Source organism: Folsomia candida, unplaced genomic scaffold (genome assembly GCF_002217175.1).
Source record: "Folsomia candida strain VU population unplaced genomic scaffold, ASM221717v1 Fcan01_Sc017, whole genome shotgun sequence".
In the NCBI taxonomy this organism is placed as follows: domain Eukaryota; kingdom Metazoa; phylum Arthropoda; class Collembola; order Entomobryomorpha; family Isotomidae; genus Folsomia; species Folsomia candida.
The window spans coordinates 77,186-100,027 of NW_019091209.1; the positions used below are offsets into that span (position 1 = coordinate 77,186).

Below are 22,842 nucleotides of genomic sequence, written 5' to 3' on the forward strand. Positions count from 1 at the left end.
GGACGACGGGTACAAATTGGACAGAAAATAGAAATCCGTGCCCACTGTCCAGTCTACTCCTCGGAATCCAACTTTTCCACAAATTTTGCCCCCAGGCTTCTGAACAATAACCATAATTGCTCGTAAAATAAGTGAAAGCCAGGCATCACATGTAAATGAAGAACCAAAGTGAAAGTGACCCTCGCCAAAAATGATACTTACATAAATATCCATGAATATTTTGTCCTTTCGTTCCCATGTAACCAACTAACTAACTAAACCAGCTCCAAGTAAGTAAAAACCGGGCTCCTGCGCGCATGTTACCCACCACTAAATTCGGAGTATATAGTCTCGCAACCAGCCTCACTTTGGGGAAGACAGCGACAGAGACTGGATCGTCTCAAACTCGGCTCTCTCTCTCTCTTTTAGCTCTTTCAGCTCTCTCTGTTCTTAAAGAACAAGGACAAGAAGAAGAACACAGTTTGACATGTGAACCTCTCTTTCTCTTTTACCAATTTGTACCCCATTTCCGCTCGGAAAAAAAGTTTGGTCAAGATCAGATCATCCTGAGTGAAAGCGGTTCCTCTTACTTTCTCTTTTCTCTCTTCTCTCGAGTAGTGAAGGACTTTCGACTTTGGGTGAAAGTGGAGGTGGAGGAGATCGCAAGAAGAAAATATTTGGTTGGGTTGAGTGTGTCGACTTTTTTAGTTGTGGACGGGAGAAAGTGAGGAGGATACTTGAAGTGAAAGTAGTAGCTCAGATTTGTGGAAAATCTCAACTTGCCCCAGGTTTCCGTCAAGAGGTAACAAAAAACTCGTTATTTAGCAATCTCTCTTTCTTTTTTGCTTTCTCCGTGTCGATTTTGTGTTTACTTTCTCTTTGGAAAACAGGAAATGGTTGGTGAAATGGGAGGTGAAATAAAATGAAATAAAATAAGAAACCGCAGTAAAGTTTTGATGGGGGGAGAAAGTAAGGAGGAGAAAGTGAATATGTAAAATGTGGACTTATTGTCGTCGTCCCGGCCATTTTTTTGGTGGGAGCTTGCTTTCTCTTCATTTCTCTCTCGAGAGGAAATAATGTTTTGGGCAAAAAGCGCATTTATCATTCTGTGTCCGACTTGTTTGCATCTTTTAAAAGTCGGGACACGTTTTGAATTCGGGATGTACTGAGGGAAAAAGTGTATTATGAGAGGAGAAGAATGCAGTGCCCGCGGAAAGGGAGAAAATCAGGTGGTGACTTTCACGTGAAGGTTTTGGTTATAAATTGTGATATTTTGTTACAATTTTTTTGGAAATGTGATCTCAAAGGATTTTTTGGTCATTTTTTGGTTCGTAATTCTGAATTTTTTTAAATATTTTTTTTGGCAACGTGACCCCAAAGCTTAATTCTTCTAATTGAGATGAAATAATCTGAATTGTACGCGATGAAAAGGAAATATTTGAAAAATGGTTAGTAGCAAAATATTTATTACAGAAAAACTCAACTCAGACAAGTTATGTCAATAAAAAATGCAAAAAGTGTAGGACTCAGGTGTACAAAATTTCGCATAAAACTTCAATGCAAATTTTCAAATCGATTAATGTACTGAATCCATAAAAATATTCAGTTTAACGGGGACAACATGTCCCCATTATGGAAATATGTAATTACAATCTACATTTGCAACGAGTAACTTTTCATTTTCGCATAAAATTTACAATTCGCAATTTTCTAATTTCACACAGAACGGACTCTCCGCCATTTTCTAATGTTACGCAAAAATGTGAAATTTCGCGCAAAATTTACCCTTCGCAATTTCGTACAAAATTTATCCTCCGCAATTGTCTAATATTGCACAAAATTTGCCCTCTGAAATTTCGCACAAAACTTACCATTCGCAATTTTCAAATTCCCCAAAATTACAACAAAATTACAGAAAAATTACACTAATTGATGATTTAAAAGGATACCCCCCCCCCCACAGAAAAATGTACACCGTAAAATTCCCCACCTTGCCCAACAACATCCCCAAAAATACGGAACTCTCCCATTTTTTTTCTTATTGTCCCCACCCCCCCGTTCCGCCGCCACTGCCGAGTCAGACTCAGAGTCAGTTAGATGATGTCGGATTTTGCGAAAAATATACACCCATTGATTGTTGTCTTCAAGAAGGGAAGGGAAGGGAGGAGGAAAAAACGAGTGGGAAGCAGAGGAGCAAAGTTGATATATCGCTCGCCAAGGAGAAAGCTAAACCACGCTGAGATGAGATACGTACGCGTATCATCATCATCATCGTCATGACGAAAGAAAGCAATATTGGCCACGTCGTCGTCCTGAAGGGGAAAGTTGATAAATAGGCTGGCCAAAAAACGAAAACCGTGCGGTTACGTTACCTGTGTCACACACGTGCGAGCTCACTTTTAAGAGATAAATGCATCCTCATAAAAATGTAAGTTTAGCTTTCTCTCCGAGCAAGTATGTAAATAATGCCAGGACAAAATTGTCCCTGGTAACGATTTGTTACTAAAGAGTTGCACATGTGCTAAAATTTTAGTAAATTCATGCCCAAATTTTGGTAAAAAATATAGTCTGTGACACATTTTGTACCATGTGTCCCGAATAAATGGGTGGGTGAAAGTGGCCACTTTTTTTACGGAAGGGACGTAATTACGAAGTTTTTAGATTTTTTGTAATAAAATTGTCGATTTGTTACCGAATAATTTGACTAAAATGCCGAATTTATGAGGACAAATTGTTTCCAGTAGGGAGAGAAAGTGTGTAAATGAGACCACCTTTTTACAACATTATGTCGATGCTTTCTCCTGGAGTAACTATGTAAATAACGTGGTAACAAGTTGTCACCGGTAATACCGATGTATGCATAATTGCGAAGTTTATAAGGTTATATAGTTTGGTAACAAAACTGTCAACTGTCTCGGTGATGATTTGTTACCCAATAATTTGAAAAAAATACCGAATTTATGAGGACCAATCGTTTCCAGTTATTGCCAAAGAATCGGTGATGATTTGTTACCGAATAATTTGACAAAATGAGGACAAATCGTTTCCAGTTATTGCCAAAGAAAGTGGGTGAACGAGCCCAGTAAAAAACTGTAATGGTGATGCTTTCTTCGTACATGTAAATAATATGGTAATAATTTGTCACCGGTGAAGATTTGTTACCAAATAGTTATCCACTAAATTTTATGTCTAATTTTGATAAAAAAATACACTCCGTGACAAATTAAGTACCCCATTTTTTTACCCTGTGAACAAAAAGGTGGGTGAAAGTGCCCAATTTTGTAATGTGGCAACAAATCCTTGTCAGGGAAACTTGGTAGTAAATAATTTGCCTAAAATCCAGAAATTTTGGTGACAAATTGTCACCAAAAGGAGAAAGTGCATGCATACACAAATTTATTTTCCGATTACCGAGAAACAGGTGAAAGTGGACAAAAAAAAATTCTGGCGACAAATTGTCACCAAAAAGAGTGTACGAATGCAATAATTTGTCTCTCGATTAGCGGTGAAAACAAGTGAAAGTTAGTATTTTTTATTTATAACGTGGTAATAAATCCTTCTCGGAGAAACTTGGTAGTAAATAATTTGACTAACATTGGAAAATTATGGTGATAAACTGTCACCAAAAAGAGTGCATGCATCCACTAATTTGTCTCAGATTAACGAAAACAAGGTGAAAGTTAGTATTTTTTATAACCTGGTAACAAATCGTTCTGGGAGAAACTTCGTATGAAATAATTTGCCTAAAATCTAGAAATTTTGGTGACAAATTTTCACCAAAAAGAGAAAGTGCATGCATTCCCTAATTTATTTTCCGATTACCGATAACCAGGTGAAAGTGGGCTATAAAAATGCGGATTTTTTGGCGACAAACTGTCACCAAAAAGATTGCATGTATCCCCCAATTTGTGTCCGATTAGGGAAAACTAAGCGAGGTGAAAGTGGGTTGGCGAATGGGAAAGAAATAATCGACTCGTCATCCTCGCATCGCAGGTGACACGATCGAGGCAGAAAAGACAAACATCGTTTAGTGGTGGGCATGGACGGAAATAATAATAATGGGGACGGATTGATCCATCGGAATGGTTAGTGGGCTGCTGCAAGGTCGCTGCGAATGTATGTACATACACCGCCTTGATTAATGGCAATGTGTGGGATAAACATAGGCAGGGCTGGTGGTAATCAGTGGCCGCGGAAGGTGTGGGAGCATCTGGGGACGTTAATATTGTAGGATAGGGAAGTGATGGGTTTGTATAAGATGATGCGAACATCAAATAAGCGTGAGGACATAGTCCCTCTGTCCCTTCAAGCTTCCGCGGCCACTGGGATTAGGACTATGTTAAAAGGTGAAGTAGGATTCAGTTGCCGCGAAAGCCGTGGGGACAGTAAAATTGTAGGATAAGAAAGGAACGGGTTTGTATTATTTTGTATAAGATGGAGAGATGATGTGAACATCGAACAACCGTGAGGACCTTGCCCCTCTGTCCATACGCTTCCGCGGCCACTGAGTGGTGGTGGATGGGCTAGCAAAATGTGTTATTATTGCATTTGTGTGCTGGCAAAAGGAAACTCGAGTGCAGAAAATTCGCATTTGTAATAAAAAAGAGTCGGTTTTTGTATGTACAAAGGCTGCGGAACGAAGATGAATGCACTCACAGAAATATTGGGTAATAGAGAATAGACATGCACCGAGTACCGAAAAAGTCGACTCGGCCGAGCACCGAGTACTCGGTTATATTTTTGCCGAGTACTCGTTTCTGCTCGTTTGCCGAGCACCGAGCAAAACTCGGCAATCGAGTACCGAGCAAGGCTCGGCCACCGAGTAAATTGTCAAAAAGATCATAAAAAAAATCATTGTTTACATAATATTTAACCACCAGTATCATTATTTTGAGAACTGGTGGACGGAATCACGTGAAGCTACTGATTCTTCTTCCTGTTCCAACATTTCGATTAAAGTTGATTACCGGATAGAAGTAACAAATTTCATTGGTGTATTTTTCAAGTAAGTTTGATGTTGATTGCAAAAATCCCATGATGGATAATTTGAACTGCGCGGTGTAAATACCGGGTAAAGTGGTACTGGATGCATATAAAAATGTAAGAAATACTCGGCCGAGTACGCAAAAATACTCGGCCGAGTCCGAGTAGTGAGAACACGGCCAAAACCTGCCGAGTACTTGGCAGCGCCGAGTACTCGGTGCATGTCTAATAGAGAATAGTTGGAATTTGAAAATATAAATATTTTTTATATGACTTTGAAATATTTGGAAGAAAAAACATTTGCTAGGAAATATATAATTTTTGTAGGAAAATTTACCCAGAATATTTTTATTTTGAAAGTTTATTTCGCAAATTATTTGTTAAATGAGTCCCCAATGCGAAATAAGATGTTGACGTGAGTACGCCCTACGGATTTTGGTAGTAAACTCGTATCTTTTCCCCTTCTTGCAATCGATGTGTTTGCCGTCACAAAAACGGCCTGGAAACACTAGTGCAAGAAATTGTGATTTTTTTAGAGGCATATTTTTTTGCTGGGGTGCAAGGATAGGTGTAAATTGCGAGTATTATTAGTCGCAATAAATTCTGAAAGGTTACCTGGCAGATTACTTATTTTTCAATTAGCAACCAAATAACCTCTCAGAAAATATTTCAAGAAATTGCGACTATTAATATTGAATGAACAGTAGATAGCGTTTACATATTTCTTGAATTTCCTGCACGTCACATTTTTGCAAAGACATAATTTCTCACAGGAATGCAAGAAATAAGCGCCATCTAGCGGATAATAGCGTGATGGCGCTTATTCCATGCATTTTTTTCAAAAATCCCCAGGTTCCGCCGTCCTTGTAAAAATCGTGTCGAATTTGTGTCTATCTACTTCCTCGTTCACCTGTGTGTGTGGCAACTCCCAAAAGTGGAGGAATGAGACGTTTCTTTCTTTATTTTTTCCTACACAAACCGGAATCTTGCCGTGGCCGGGGTTGGGTTGGTTTATTTACAAGGAATGAATAACTGAGTGAGTGGGTTGCATGGTTGGGTAAAAAGTCAACTTTCGTACGAGAGTGTATGTACGAGAGATGGTAAATAAATATGATTTTTCAAACTCCACACTTTCCTGGGGCAGTTAAAACTCGCTGTTTTACGAGCAACACATGACTCCACGATTAGCTCATCAATTTCCACGCAGGGAAATTAGTCATGTACAAAATAAATTTCTGGAATTTTTTGGGTGGGGGGCAGCAGTTTTTATGAAATATTTATATTTTACCAAAAATTTATTTAAATAGGGCATCAAGTCACATGACTCCACGATTACCTAATCAATTGAAAATTGGTCATGTACAAATTAAATTTTGTGGGTATTTTTATTTCTTTTAAAAAATTGGCAAAAATTTATTTGAATTTGCAACAAAAAAGGTCTTTTTTAAGGTATTTTGACCTGCAAGAAATGCACGCCGTAAGAAACCCCGCATTTTAATCGGGCAGTTAAAAGTCGCTGTTTTTCTTTACGAGCCACACATAATTCCACGATTACCTTATCAATTTCCACGTTGAGAATTAGTCATGTACATAGGAAATAAATTTTGGGGCATTTTTTGTACAATATTGCAACCATAAATTGATTTAAAGCTGGGATTAGTCTTTCAAGGGTAAGAAATTATGGGATGCAAGTGTTTTTTTTGCGGATATTTTGCCCTGCAAGAAATGGACGGGGTGAGAAACTTCATACTTTATAATCGGACAGTTAAAAGTCGTTTTTTTACGAGCGACACATGACTCCATGATTATGTAGCTCGTCAATAACCACGCTGAGGATTAGTCATGCGCACAAAATAAATTTTGGGGAAGACATTTCTTGTAAAATATTGGGGCCAGAAATTTAAACGGGATAAGCGTTTCGAATGTAAGAAATAGCGGGAAGAAAGTGGTTTCGTGCAGGTGAATATTTTGATCTGCAAGAAATTCAAGGCGAAAGAAACGACTATACGCTTATTAGGCGAATGGCTAGATTTGCATATTTCTCGAACTTTTTCACAGTTTTTTGCACCTCCCATTTCTTGCGTGGCTTGTTTTCCACTACAAGTAACACACAAATGAACGAACACTGTTTCTCCCCCTAGTTTGGGAAAACTGAGACAATGTTCTACTTATTTTTAGGGGTGAAATTTAATTACCGCCAAGTCTCAAAAACCTTGAACTTACTTATTCTTTCCTCATAAAAAGAAGTATTTGTATTGCTTTTTATCCACTAATCACCCCAAATTACTGTAATTTTCTCGCAAATAAATACCACCTGACGATTCCCGTGATTAAAATACGAACTAGCACCTGATCTGATCACCTTCTCGGAAGAAGAAGGTTGATTGGGCAAGCTTCTTTTTTCCATTAAATTCTGAAACTTCTGCTCCTTCCGGGGGCTCTGTTTTCTCGCTGCTGCATAATTAATGTGCCGCTCGGAAACTACTCTTTCGACACTTGTGTATTTCTTAAAAGTAAAAATAGGACGGAAAGGGCAGGGTTTCGGGTGCAAGTAAGAAGTAAAGACTTGGGAGAAATTAGGGGGAGAAAATGGTTTTAGGCATGGGAAGATTTAGACCTGGGAGAAATGAAAGGTAGGAGAAAATACGTATCGAGGCTGTAAATAGTTCCTAAGGTGCGTGGCTAGATTACGCTTATTTTTGCACTTTCTCCCAGTTTCGTGCACCTCGCATTTCTTGCCTTGCTTGCTTTCGAGTGCAAGAAATGTATGTAGCTAAACTGCAAGAAACGAAATTCTGGTGTTAAATTTTATGTTTTTATTCGAGATTCCGGGATTTCTTGGTTTCCTGATTTGATTTCTGCTCACTAATTTATATACGAAATGTTTCTGGGGAAGTTATTTATTGTAAAATATTAACCGCATAATTTTAAATCAGTGTTTCGAGCGCAAAAAAACGTTTTTTGCTGCTATTTTGACCTGCAAGAATTTCATGGAGCGAGAAACTACTTCCCGCCGCTATTCTTCATACTGCACGTGGCTACATGATTTCACACAACACGTGGCTACATGGCACATGTTTCTCACACTTTCTTGCACCTCGCATGCATTTCTTGCATTTCCTCCCTTTCCCCTGCAAGAAATTCATGTAACAAACTCCCCAAAAAACAACTGGAACACTACTCATATCTACTTAAGAATCAGTGTTTGGAGTGCAAGAAAGCGTATTTTTTAACCTGCAAGAAATGCACGTGGCAAGAAACTAGGCCCCGTCGCTGTAAATACTTTATACAACACGTACCGCATATTTCTCACATTTTCTTGCACCTCGCATGCATTTCTTGCATTTCTCCCTTTCCCCTGCAAGAAATGTATGTAACAAACCCCCCAAAAAACAACCGAAACACTACTCATATCTACTTAAGAAGAAGGTCCAGTCCGAGTCTTGCTGTGAAATTGTACAGTTTTTTTTATCATTCCGAAGAAAAAGCAGAAGACGGCGATGATGATGACGATGATGACGACGATGATGATGGGGGGATTGGATAATGGGAAGAAGAAGAAAGAAAAGAATGCCGAGAGACGGGCTGAGATGAGAATCTTGTTCTTATTGAAATCGTATAAATGGGAAATCTCTCTCTCTCTCCCTCTTTTCTTCTCCAGGAAGAAGAAGAAGGAATCCACAAAATTCGCAAACTTTTCAGAAAAGAAGAAAGCGTACTCTTTGAACGAGAGTTAGAAATGTTTTTCGTTTGTGCCGTCTAAATTAAGTTGACTCTTGAGAAGAAGAAAAAACGTTTCGGCGTGAGCACAAACAGTTTTTTGTGGTGGTTTTTAGCTGATAAATGGTATGCATTTTAAGGCTGGCATAGATTTTTAATCTCACTCTGCCCCTGATCAATTTCTTTAAATGTAAATTTCTAATATAGCATCGATTTCATGAGTTTGAGATACATGTAACTTTGCATACGATAATGTAAAGCTAATTTTTGATACCACATAAACTATAGATTTAAGGAATGGAAAATATATTTTTTGCGAAATGTATTGCGAAAAAATTGTAATGGATTACCAATTTTTTTCGAATCGATGGTTTTTTAGTACTTGATGAACTTTAGATTATCGTAGGAAAAGTTGCATTTATTTCAAAACTCGTGAAATTGATGGCATTTTAGAAGTTTGCATTTAAAGAGATTTAACAGGTGTAGAATGAGGTTAAGAATCTATGTATGCTTCATCGTCATCTTATGTCACCTTAAGGATGATGTGTACATTTGTAAAGTAGTGTGCATTTAGCTGCATTTGCACTGCATATTTTAGGCGTAGATTTCGCGATTTCGCAAAATTCCAATTTCGCCGATTTCGCAAAATGGTTCAAAATATCGCAAAAACATGTACATAAATTTAGCAACACAACAAATCACGTCAAGACCACTTACTTAATTTTCTGGGTAAATTTAGAGAAAAAAAGACCATATTTACTCGAGAAAAAGGACGACACGAAACTTTTTGATGTGTGCGAAATTTATTTTTTGCAAGGTATGCGAATAAATAAGTGAATACATACAGGAGAAGATTATGACACCTTTTCGCGACGAATTTTTGACTTGCGAGGGAGAATTTTGTGCCAGAATGTGGCAGGAAACTTTCCATTTCCTCTGCTTATTTTGAGAGATGGAATGAGTCGTGTTTTTTGAAGACACATCTGGGCGTCATGTTTTCATCTCCTGCCTTCCACTCGTCCCACTTCCTGCAACTCTGTTTCGGCTGTGAGTAAAATCACACTTGCAAGAAATAAGGGGGAGAAAGTGGTTTTTTGCAGGGGAATATTTTGACCTAGGAGAAATGCAAGGCGCAATAAATGACGGTAAATAGTTCATACGGCGCGTGGCTAGATGGCGCTTATTTCTTGCAATTTTTAGCATTTGGGATTTCTTGCGTTGCTTGTTTGCAGTGCAAGAAATGTGGCAAACCTGCAAGAAACGGGTTCTGGTAGTTATTTTGACCTGCAAGAGATTCAAGGCCTGTAAAAAACTGATACAGTTCATACCACGTGTCTGTATAAATAGAGCATATTTTTTGCACATTTTTGCATTTGGGATTTCTTTCGTTACGTGATTTGCAGTGCAAGAAATGTGGCAAACCTACAAAAAATGATTTTTAGAAGCTATTTTGAGGTGCACGAAACAACGTCCCGTAATTCATTCAGCGTTTGGCTAATTGGCGCATATTTCTACCACTTTTTTGCACCTCGAATTTTTTGCGTTGCGTACTCTTCCAGTGCAAGAAAATTCGCAAAACTGGCAAGATTCGCAACCCTGTTGCCGGCACAATGTGGCTGGTTGGATGGATGGATTCAGAAGCGACCACTGTTTTTACCACGGTTTTTCTTTTCTTGTTCTTATTTTATTAAAAAAAAGCTTCAATGGAGGGAAGAAGAAGAGCATGTTGGACATGATTTTCAACTCGAACAACTTCTTGTGCTCCTCGTCTTTGGGGATTTGGTCGGTTGGAGAGAAAAATTATTACGGCTTCCTTTTGAAATTAATCGAATACGAAAGAATAGAGGGTAATGTGGTGGAGATAAAGAAGGTTGATAAGTGTGGGAGGAGAGGATAAGTACAAGAGTTGTAGGAGATTATGGCATGACATAATCGCGAAATGTAGAATTTTGGCGTAATTTTCTGCGGAAAAAGTGGAGGTGGAGGGATTTATGCAGAAAAACTTGATACAAACCGATTTATGCATAATAACTTTATGCTGAGCGATTTATGCATAAAATTATTCAGAAAACTACAGAATAAAAAGGATATAAATTTTTGGAAGGGATTATGCAAAACAAATTATGCAAAATACAATATTCACCTAGTTTTTGTCGATCATTGGTTAATTCGACATTGCTCTGTCCGTATAAAAATTTGAACTGCTTTCTTGCAGAAATTTGGCCAACTTTTATGCAGAACAAATTTTATGCAAAGCGATTTATGCATAAAACCAGGCGGAATTATGCATATAAGGTTCTACGGAATGGGACAAAATTTTTCTGCAAGATTATGTAAAAAAATATGAAAAATACAATATTCATCCAGCTTTTGTCGATTAGTGTAGAATTTGACATAATAACTTCTACTCGAGATATGTTTGCTAAAAAACTAAAAAAAACTATGCCAACACGTGCCTTGGTTTCAACAGAAAATATGTTTCTTCAGGTTTGTGGGGAATATTTATATTTTTTCGTCTTGGATTACGTTTGGGTGCATAACGACTATTGTTTTGGAGTAGTGGAAGAAACAGCCAAGTTTTTTAAACCGGATGATGAATGCCGAACTTATTTCCGGATTATGTAGTAAGATTTTCTTTGCTTTTACGTGTGGTTGTTGACAGGGTTTCGGAGAGTAGAATTTTTACCTACCACGTGGTCCGTCCACGTGGCATTTTTGGCTTTATTTGCCTCCATTTAAATTTTTGATGGGGTTTTCAAAACAAATTTTATCTCGTGAGATTGATGCCATTTTGGAAACGTGCATTGAAGCACATAAATTATGCGTATTTTGCAAATTTCACGTGCGTATTTTGCAAATTTAATAACACACCACTTTCTCCCACCTGTCCTGCTTTTTACCAAGGCGAATTTCTCTCCTTCCTTAGAAACGAAACCTCAGCACCCGGTGCGAATCCCATGTGGTTTTTACTCATGTTAATTCAATTCATAAAATTTGCGCAAGATGTTGTTCTGCAAAAAACAATTTCTGCCTCAACAGATTAACATACGTATGCAAGAACTTGACCAAAGCAGCATGCCGGAAAAACAAAAGGGGGAAAGAAAACCTGTCGTTCCGGGTGTCTTTTCGAGTGGAAAATGGCAAACTTGACACGCTGCCAGATTCATATCCGCCCTGTTCGCAGTGGCCGCGGAAGCTGTGGGGAGACATCGGGGGACGTTAACATTGTAGGATGGGGGAGGGACGGGTTTGTGTAAGATGGGGAGATGATATATTAAATAACCGTGGGGATATGTGGGGACATAAAATACCCGAGGGGACGCCTGGGGAGATGAAATACCCGTCGGGATATCTGGGGACATAAAATACCCGTGGGAATATCTGGGGACATAAAATACCCGTGGGGACGTCTGGGGACATAAAATACCCGTGGGGACGTCTGGAGACATAAAATAACCTTGGGGATATCTGGGGACATAAAATACCCGTGGGGATATCTGGGTATATAAAATACCCGTGGGGATATCTGAGGACATAAAATACCCGTGGGGACATCTGGGGACATAAAATACCCGTGGGGACGTCTGGGGACATAAAATACCCGTGGGCGCATAAAATCGTGGGGACATTTCCATTGTAGAATAGGGGAAGAACGGGTTTATATAACATAAGCCGACGTCAAATAACTGTGGGGACATTGTCCCTCTGTCCCCTCACCCTTCCGCGGCCACTGCACCTTTCACGTTGCGTTATGTTCAATAAGATTAAAATGCGTTTAATACCAGCGATGAAATGTAGAGTAAGGAAGCAAATGTGTCTTTCTGAAAGTGACATAATTATCCACGGCGGGCGGGAGGACGAGGACGTATCATGATATTTTGGTGTGCGGATAAAATGTGCTTTCTTCTGCAGAGTGAGAGAGAGAAGAAAATAATGACAGTTTCCGCTCCGCAGAAGAAGAAGACGAGAGGCAGGCAGGCAGGGTTTCGGTTCGGGCGGGTTGGCCACATTTCTTGCGGGTTTGTCATACCTGTTCAAAAAATTCAGTTTTCATCAAAAGTCAATCATCCCGATTTTCATTCATATTTAGTCATTTTTCGGTCAAATTCATTTCACTTCATCCGACTTCATTTCTTTCTTCGTCTCATGTATTAAGCATAGGGTGAAAAATGAAAGAACTGAAAAATCCTTCCATTCATATGTATTCATCTGAAATGACGGAATCCTTCAGTCATTTTCTTTTAAATGACAAGCAATTCATTTTCATTCACTATCACAAGTAAATGAATAATAATAAGAAGAAAATTTTATAATTGAATAATAACATTTAATAACTCAAATGAATGAAGGTGAACAGGTATGGTTTTTTGCATTTTTATTTATTTACATTTTTTCATTGCAGAGCAAGAAATGCAAGAAATTAAGGGTGCAAGAAACTGGGAGAAATAAGCGCCACCTGTCGTATGAACTATTTACAGCGGCGGGTCGTAGTTTCCCCCACGTTGCATTTCTCCCAGGTCAAAATATTCACCTGCAAGAAACCACTTGCTCCCTCTTATTTTGAGCAAGTGATTACTTACTTTCACCACCCGACACACCCTGCACGTCTTCTTTTGCCAAGTGGCCTGGTGGTTGTGGAGATGAAAATGTAAGTACTTTCTTCAAGGAGAAAGTTACTCCTTTTGGGCAATTCCACCCATGCTGCACGTTGGGTTGATGTCGTGCCATTTAGTGAAAGCGAGAAAGAGAGAGGTTACATATGGTTTGGAGAGAAGAAGATTCCCCTCTTTTTTTGCAAACAGGCGTGATTGAGATAAATAAGGAACTAGGAGAGAAGAAGAAGATTTAGCAAGGAGGGGATAGATTTGGTTGGGTGGGTTGGATAAAGTTGTACTATTGGCAAATATGTGCAGAAAATTTGCACAATTTTGGTATGTTATCTTGCAAAATTTTGTCAGGTTACTTTGCAAAATTTTTAAATAAGAGATATTTTTTAACACGGAATTTGTAAGCGTGATCGGAGGTTAGATAGAGGTGTACAATTGGCAAATATGCGCTGAAAATTTGCAAATTTTGTTGTTGTCCTGCAAAATTTTTAAGCAAAATAGATATTTTTTAACAGTATAATTTTTAAGCGTGATCGGACTTAAACCTTATATTTTTTAAAATTTGTGACTAGTTTTTTACGGAACACGTATTTTTTGTCTGTACCCAAATTTGATGTTAGTTTATAAATTTAAATTGGAAAGATTTTCGGATATTTGAAAAGATTTCTGAAAAATTATGACGAACGATTCCATGTACTTAAAACACGTTGACGTGAGTAGGCCCATTGTAATGGTGACCTTCTCTGCACTGCCAAAATGCACAAATTATGCCCAGAATTTTTTTTCAACTAACAGTAGAGGTTTACCAGATGATGCGCTCCGATTTTGAACAAGGTATATAGGGTAAATCGATCAAAAATTTAATTAATATGAAATTTGGGAAATACACGATCTCCCAATGGGCACGTTTGCCCGAGATATTTTCATCCGAAGGGGAGAAAACACGTGGAAAATTTGGCATGTGTAGAACTTGTCGAATTTAAAGTGCGTTTTCTCCTCTTCGGATGCAAATATCTCAGCCAAACGTGCCAATATCATATCTTTATATCAATATCATATCAATATCATATATTTCGTAAATTTTCATCCTAATCAAATTTGCCATCGATCGACACTAATTTTCTCAAAATCGGAGAGCACCCGCTGGGAGACCTCCCTTGTCAATAAGCGTCTCGGAGTGCACCATCCGCTCCCACGTGTCATTATTATTATCTCCGATATGAGGAAACCCATGTAACTGAGAAATGAGGAGGAGGAGGAAGGTCCAAGTAATAAAAAGAAAAGAACGGGAGAAAGTGCATCGTTATTCTGTAGGCTATTTTGCCCAAGATAAAAAATTATGGGGCTTTTGAACGTTAAATCTCGAACAAAAGATGCACAGACAACAATCGACGACAAAATTTTTTTTGTGGTGAAAGCGTGCACATGGTTAATTTTAGTGCAGGAGAAGAGAGAATTTACATGTGATTGATGTGGACGGTGTACGCGCTCCGCCGAATTCCTTGAGGGGATGAGGGGGCTTATCTGTTCTAATTAATCTCAATTTTTTCTAAACCCTTGTACAACTTTTATGTATTCGGGGTACTAAATTTAACATATTTATTTATAAGTCACATATTTAGCAAAGATTTTACAAAAAATTCTAAAGTTAAATCTTAGAATTAAAATTAGGGTTTTAGGTTATTGGAAATTTCAGTGGCAACTTATTCTTAATTTGGAGAAGGGAAATAAATATACTGGAAGATTTTTAATGTACAATTTTTTTAGAGGTATATTTGGGAATAACGTAATTCACGCAGTTCTTCGTAACATTGTAAAATCCGTGAACACCCTAAACTTATAAACCTTTACAAAATTTTAGTCATAATTTGAAGAGAAATTAGTGCACAAGGTTGCGTAAACTTCCTCAGATCAAGGGTGTAATATTTTGTAAAATTACACACGGATTTTACGAGTTACAAACGACTGCGTGAATTGCCTCAGTAAAATTTCGAAAATTCTACAAATTTTGAAAATTAAGATTCTCACCCATTATTGAGTACCCCTATTGTGTCAAATAACACATTTCTATTCTATTCTTGCTGTTGTTTGTCGGTGAAAGTGCGAGGAGGGGAAATTTCTGGCGGAGAAAGCAAGCTGTCGAGAAAATGACCCCGTTAATAATAATGTGACAACAAGACAAAAAGCTTTGAGGTTATGGCACGATGTCGTTACCAGAGGACGGATATGTATTTAATATTTAGCGCAAAAAGAAAGCCAAAATAGTCGAATTTCTTTGAGCAAGAAAAATTATTTGTCACATCGTTGAAATTTTTTAAAATACATGTATTTTTGTAAATAGATGTGTAAAAAATTTCCATATTTTTTAAAAGAATTTCGGAAATATTGATATTTGTGAAAACCTAGACATATGTAAAAATACGAGTTAGAGAATAAGCCCACAAAGCTTGACCGTCGATCGTCATCAAATGAAAATAAATACATATCCGCCCTCTGGTAGTTGTCATTACTTCCAGCATCACCCCACTCGAGAGACCCTTCTTGACATAAGAATAACACTTCTCATCATCCAGATTCGTCCAGATTGTGCAATAATAATTCCCCCCTTACGTAAACGTGACATTGACTCCGGGCTTCGTTTCTCCCGGGTTTTCTTGCAGGTCAAAATAGCTGCAAGAAATCGTTTCTTGCGGGTGGGCTACGCTGGAATTTCTACAATCACATTTCTTGCACTGGGAAGCAAACAATGTCAGAATTGCGAGGTGCAAGAAACTGGGAGAAAGTGTGATAAATATGTGCCACCCAGCCACGCTACTGCAGCAGGAAATGTGCAGTTTCTTGCACCTTGCATTTCTTGCGGGTTGGCTACATTTCTTGCACTGGTAAGCAAGCCCCGTAAGAAATGCGAGGTGCAAGAAATATGCGCCACCTATCCACGCGCCGTATGTCGTATTTAAAGCGGCGCTGCATAGTTTTGTGCACCTTGCATTTCTCCCAGGTCAAAATATTCACCTGCAAGAAACCACATTTTTTTGCAGTTATTTCTTGCACGTGGTTACTTTCACCCGAAATCCGAATTTAGGCGAGGTCATCAAATCACCCGAGACGACTATTTTCATCATTTATGTTTCTTAATAATAAAAAGACTTGACATTGACTCCAAGACTTGGTGGATGGCCATCAAATCTGCGACTGGTCGTTTGTCTGGACAGGATTTCTGTATTTCTTAATATTAGTAAAAGCTGGTGTAAATTATAACGAGATTTGCGCGTCTATGGAGGTAAATTCTCAATCTTGGCGAGGTCACGAGGTCAAAAAGTCTGTCTGAATCATTTCTATTTGTTAATAATTTTCCAGGCCAAAAAAAGCATGACATTGATTCCATTTTTGGTGGATTGGCTATCAAATCTAGGGCTGGTGGATTCCTGTGTTTCTTACCAAGCAAGCTGACCACATGGTGTAATACGTACTGGATGATGTAATAAGAGTAGGCGATTTTAGGTGGCGAATTCTCAATTTTGGATGAGGTCACGAGGTCATCAAAAAGTCTATCTATTTCTTAATAGCTTTCCATTATGAAAAAAACATTGACTCCAAGAATTGGTAAATTGGATGGAATGGTCGTCAAATTTGGTCTAGATTTCTGTATTTCTTCTTAGCAAGCTGACCACGTGGTTCAAAAATGTAATGAGAAATGTGAGTCTGGCTGGCGAATTTTTGATCTAGACGAGGTCACAAGGTCATCAAATTCGGAATCATTTCTGTTTCTAATGATTTTCCAGTATGCAAAAAACTAGCATGACATTGACTCCTCGATTTGGTGGATTGGATGCAATTGCCATCAAATCTAGGGCTGGATTTCTGTGTTTCTTAGCAAGCAAGCTGGCCACATGGTATTAAAAGTAGCGAGATTATGAGATTCTAGGTGACTAAATCTCAATCTATGCGAGGTCACGAGGTCATCAAATCTTCCAAAAAGATCATGTATCTGGATCATTTCAGTTTCTAAATGATTTTTTTTCCAGTCCGAAAAAAAGCATGACATTGACTCCACCAAGATTTGGTGGATTGGATGCAATGGTCATCAAATTTTGTCTGGATTTCTGTGCTTCTTAGGATAAGCGAGCTGGCCACATGGTGAAATGAGGGATGAGAGTCTGGGTGGCTGGTTGTGGAGGAAGGAGGAAGGAAGGCATAAACATTCCGAGACATTAGCCAAATGATCTCTGAATTTACACAATGTTTGTTTTCCTCTCCCCCCCATTATGGAGTGCAGTCGAGCAGCAGCAGAACCAGTAAAATGAGGCAAAAACTAGACAGCATGGTTATTACGCACTCTTAAAAATCTTGTGACAAAATAATGTTGAAATACCCGAGGAGAAAGTACTACAGTGAATTATGCGTATTGTGGTCTGCATATTTTTTTGCATAACCCTGCCCAAAAATTCATATCAGCAGCAGCCCGGGTATTTCGCACTCTTAGAAATCCAGTAGTTTTTTTGCCCGAGGAGAAAGTATTGTATCGAATTCTGCAATAATCGAGAAGACGAAATGAATATTGTGGTTTGCATAATTTTTGATGCATAATCCTGCATGGAATTTGTATCGGTTTTATTCTGAATGCTGAGTGCATGATTTTGCATAATTTTATGCACAAAAATTAGCTCTGTAAAAATGTTGCCAGCAAAACTTTAGGAAAAATTTCTGGTGAAAGGCGGGCCAAATTTGTAGAGAAAATAAAGGCAAATTTCTGCAGGAAAACCGGCCAAATTTGTGTTAACACGGAGAAATCAATACATATGTAGGAGATTTTTAACAGTGTATAAGATTGCGATTTAAGTAGTAACTAACTACACCCGCTAAACTAGCAGAACCACAAGTTTTTTTTGCATGCGATGCACACTGGGGAAAATGAGTAAAATTATGGACAAGCTTTATTTACAGGAAAAATTATGCAAAAAAGTCTAGACTGCAAAATTGGCCGAGAAATTGAACTTTGGCTACTAATTTTCTGTACAGTGTAGCAAAAAGTGTTAGAAAATAATTATGATACAGGTTTTTAACTTCTTTACTAAGTTTTGTGAGTATTGAATTTTGTCCAATTTTTATTTTATTTTATTTGATTAAAAATAAAATTTTGAGCTCTAAATTCTGTGTAGGTTGTTAATAGGAGGTAATTTTTTTTACTTGATTTTTTGAGGTACTATACTAAATTTAAGATCATAATTTTTTTACAGGTGTCAAATTTTTGCCAATTTTATTATCAGAAATTTTGAACTGAAATTCCTCATCGGCAATTTTTTGTTGTTGAAATACAGATTTTTAGGCCTTTTAAGATGGCCTTATAGATTTACCAAGATGTTTGTCTGTCCGTCCGTCTGTGCGCACGATAACTCTCTTTAAACACAAGCTATCGACTTGAAATTTTGCACACTTCATCTTCGGGTCAAAAGTAAGGATGAGTTCGGAGATGGGCATGATCGGCCAAGTAGTTGGCCAGTGGGGGTCTTTTCCACCCAAATGTGTTGCCATTAACTACCAAGATGGTATAATGCCATCTTAAAAGGCCCCGCAAAGTTGCTTGGAGTAGGTTTTTTGTCTGATTTTTCGAGATTTTAAACGGTTATTTTAGCCAAACTTTCTCGATTTTTCTCACCGTGCCGGCCTGACCATGCACTGCACCCAGGAAAAAAACTCACTATTACCACCACAGAGTAAACTTTTTTTTCCCTCCTTCACTGTCAACCAGGCACTTAATTCAGGCCGGAACGGTTATTACTAAAGCTTCCAATTTGAAATGGATGCTTGTGCGGACGAGTCGGGGCAAAGTTCAGCTCCGCCGATCCAGCAGTCTATTTACTTTATGACAACAGTAAACCCTTCACCAGGGAAATTTTCGGCACAGTTTTCCGCATTTTATTCACGATCCAGCCGTGCAAGTAAATCAATCATGCCATCCAATGCTGCTGTTTACCAATCAAAAAACTTGGGACGGGGCCATCAGAGCAACGAGGGACTAATTTTTCAGGGATGGGCAAAATACGGGGGGAATTATGGGGAGAATTTTGGGGAAATAGGTTCGATTTCCGGGGCTGTGAGGGCCGAAAAAAGACGGGAATTTACGTGGGGAAGGCAGTGGAGGGACTAATTTTTCAGGGCTGGGCAAAATATTTGGGGAATAATGGATGGAATTTTTAATAAAGGGTTTGGATTTCCGGGGCTGCAAGAACCATAAAAAGGCCGGAATTTACGTCGAAAAGGCAGCGAAAATACATGATTTGTGAAAAATTAGCTTTTTATCGCTGTCAAAATACTTTGTTTTAAAAAATACAGTGTGGCGATTTACGCAGTAATTTTGTAAAATCTGTGCACGTTGTACCATAATTTTACAAAGTTTTACAAAAGAAAGAGGTCGGAGCAGGTTTACACAAATTTGTACCCTAATTTCCCTTCGAAATATGAGTAAAATTCTGTAAAATTTTGTAAGTTTAAGGAATTTATGGATTTTACAAAGTTATCAAGCCCTGCGTGAATTTCCTCAATTTATTTTGACGGAGATAAAGAGCAAATTTCTTCACAAAACGTGTATTTTCGTAAAACTCTTGTAAAAATTACCGTATTTTTTCGAAGCCCGGAAAATTCAAAGCCGGACTTCAAAATACTACATTTTAACAAAGTATTTTAGCCAGCCCTGTAATTTATGTGTGTTACGGGACGCGAAAAAACTGGCTTTGAGCTGGAATTGATTTTGTTCAGCCTTAGCGACCTTTGTTGTTTTGCGGAGGGAAAGAAGATTTTTGTCCGTAATGATGGTTATCAATGGTAATGATGACGACGAGAAGTATACACAACGGAGAGATTTATTTGCTCAGAAATTTAAAAAGTCTCTCCAGAGGGAAATTTCTTGGAAAGGGTTTCCAAGGTTTGGGATGGCTTTGGGGGAGGTAAGAATGGGAGAAACTGTGATAAATTGGGATTTATGGGAAAACGAGAAAAATATATAAATTTTTTGGTTAATTAACATTTCAAATTTGTTCATTTAGATTTCGTGTAGTCCAAATTTCTTAATAATTTTTTTGTGTAAAATCGTATACAAAAATCGTTTCCTGAGTTGGAAGGGATTTTTTAAAGATTTTTGAGAGATTAAAAGATTAGGACAATTTTATAAAAATTGTGGCAAAATTAAGTATAATTCATAAAAAAGAGGAAAAAATATTTATGAAAAAGAAAAAGAAATATTTCTAAAATTTTTGCTGACTTACAGTACTTTTGATTTTTTTAGTTCAATTTTCTAAATACAAATTTGTTGAATTTAAAAATCGTCGAAATATTTACAAAATTTAAACATCTATTTTTAAAAATATGCTAAATAAATATTTACAGAGTATAAAAGTAGTATCAAAATGATCTACGAATTTCTGAGAACATTTTATTTTATCTAGTGTAATTTTTTAAGTAAAAATATGCTGTTTTAAAATGGTAAAAATATTTACAACATTAAAAAAATAATATTTCATTATTTTATGAATAATATTTTTAAAACATTGGATTTTGGAAAACGGTAGAAAAATAAGTTGAAATTTTAGTGCGAAAATTTGTTGAACAAATTCTGCATAAATTTAAAGTAGCTATCCTCACAATAAAAAAATATTTTATTACTTTATGAATAATATTTTTGAAATATAAGATTCTGAAAAACGGTAGAAAAATATGTTGCAATTTTGAAAAGTGATGTGCAAAAGTTTATGGAAAAATTCCAAGTAGTTTTCCCCTCCAAAAAAATTGTTGAACGAAACCCTCAACGAATTTGCTGAAACTGCGTCATCAAAACCGGCGAAAAAAAACTTTTTTGTATACGTACGTAACTCGATGTGGGATTGACATCATAATATTTTTTTCCAAGAGGTCGCAGAGAGAATAAGTTTGTCAAGAGTTGTACTTTTTAGAATGTACAAGGACAAGGCAACGAAACATTTAAATTTGTTTGAGGTTTGAGAATTCGCGAATTTTGTGCAATTTTGTGCAATTCTAAAATTTTACAAATTGTTGCGTGTTATGTTAATATCTTGAATTTGAGAGATTTATTACTCAGTTTGTCGTGCATATTTAGATGGGTTTGAGAATTTCTGTCATGTCGATTTCCTGGGTACAGTTTTTGGCTAAAAAAATGCATAGTTTTTGCAGCAAGAGTTATTCAGAATTTCGCAATTTATTCGCAAAATTCGTGAAATTTGTGGTGTATTTGAAGCGGTTGACGTGAGTATACCTGATAAATTCCCTTTGGAATATCCAAAATGTCAATGGGAATTGTTAAATTTTACAAATTTCATAACATTTTGCACGCTATAAGTATTGATATGAAAAATTTGCAAATATAATTTACCCAATAAATATTAATATCATGTCCAAACTTACAGTTTTTACTGGGCAACAAAACTTTGGAGGAAAAATGGCATACTTTTTTTCCAGCCAGAGTTTTGCCAAATTTCATACGTACAATTTCCAAGGGTAAATTGATATTGCGGAATAATTTGCGAATTTTGATGCGAATTTTGATGCGAATTTTGATGCGAATTTTGATGCCCTATAAATACTAATATTTATTATGTCCAAAATTGTCTTGCCCGTCCGACAACTCTAAATTTGTCCCATGAAAAAAAGCGTAATGTCGAGGACGAAAGCGTATGTGAGTAGCAGACCTTTTTTTGCTGCAAAGTTTGTTTATGTGGAATGAATCGTTTGCATAAATGACTTTGAAAATGTGTCGAGCCATTAAGCCCAGTGAAGTGAGGTGAATTTTCATACGGGACGAAAAAATGGGCACGTTTCCCTCGTGCATATTCATTGGCGGCGGAAGGAAGCAGGGGGACAGGGGGGCACAAAGTTTTTCCACAAATTAAAAAAAAATTGTTGCTTGCCCTTGTTAATAAGTCCGTTGTTCGTATATCCTATAATGATAATTTCCCCCAATGTCCCCTCCAACTTCCGCGGCCACTGGCACATTAGTTTGCCCCTCGTGCGCCTTCAGTGGCGGCGGAAGGACATGGGGACAAAAAATTCCCCAAGAGATTGGAAAAAATTGTATCTTGTCCATGTTAATAAGTCCGTCCTTTGCCTATCCCATAATGATAATGTCCCCACATGTCCCCCCCAACTTCCGCGGCCACTGGCACATTATTTTACCCATTGTAGTAAGTAGTGAGTAGTTGAAAAGTCAAATATTTGCGCTATTTTTTCTCTCTTCTTGGGATAAATATGTCGTGAAAAGTTGTCCGCTTAAAGTCCAAATTGGGATAGTTCTCGCGTCATCTGCGACGAGGACGGGATGTGGAATCGAGATGTGAATAGTTTCTTCCCGATGAGCATAATATGACGGGATGAAGTTGGTTTAAGCGTTAAGGTGCTATTGGATGTGGATTTTTAATCCCGCTCCACCTAAATTCAACGCGTTAAATGCAAATTATTAAAATGGCAGCAATTCCACGAGTTTTTTTTGACACAAGGGTAGCATTTGTCTCAAAACTCATGAAATCGTTGCCATTTAAACACTTTG

At 37.6% G+C, this 22,842-nt stretch overlaps 1 protein-coding gene across 1 annotated transcript in view; it reads left to right on the top strand.

The window, feature by feature from the left end:
- The first annotated feature begins 375 nt into the window (after positions 1–375).
- LOC110856902 (dopamine receptor 1) overlaps positions 376–22,842 on the top strand; it is a 108,700-nt gene continuing 86,233 nt past the window's right edge. Inside the window, exon 1 of the mRNA XM_035857479.1 lies at positions 376–781. The gene's annotated coding sequence lies outside the window, so the exon portion shown is untranslated. The remainder of the gene's footprint in view (positions 782–22,842) is intronic.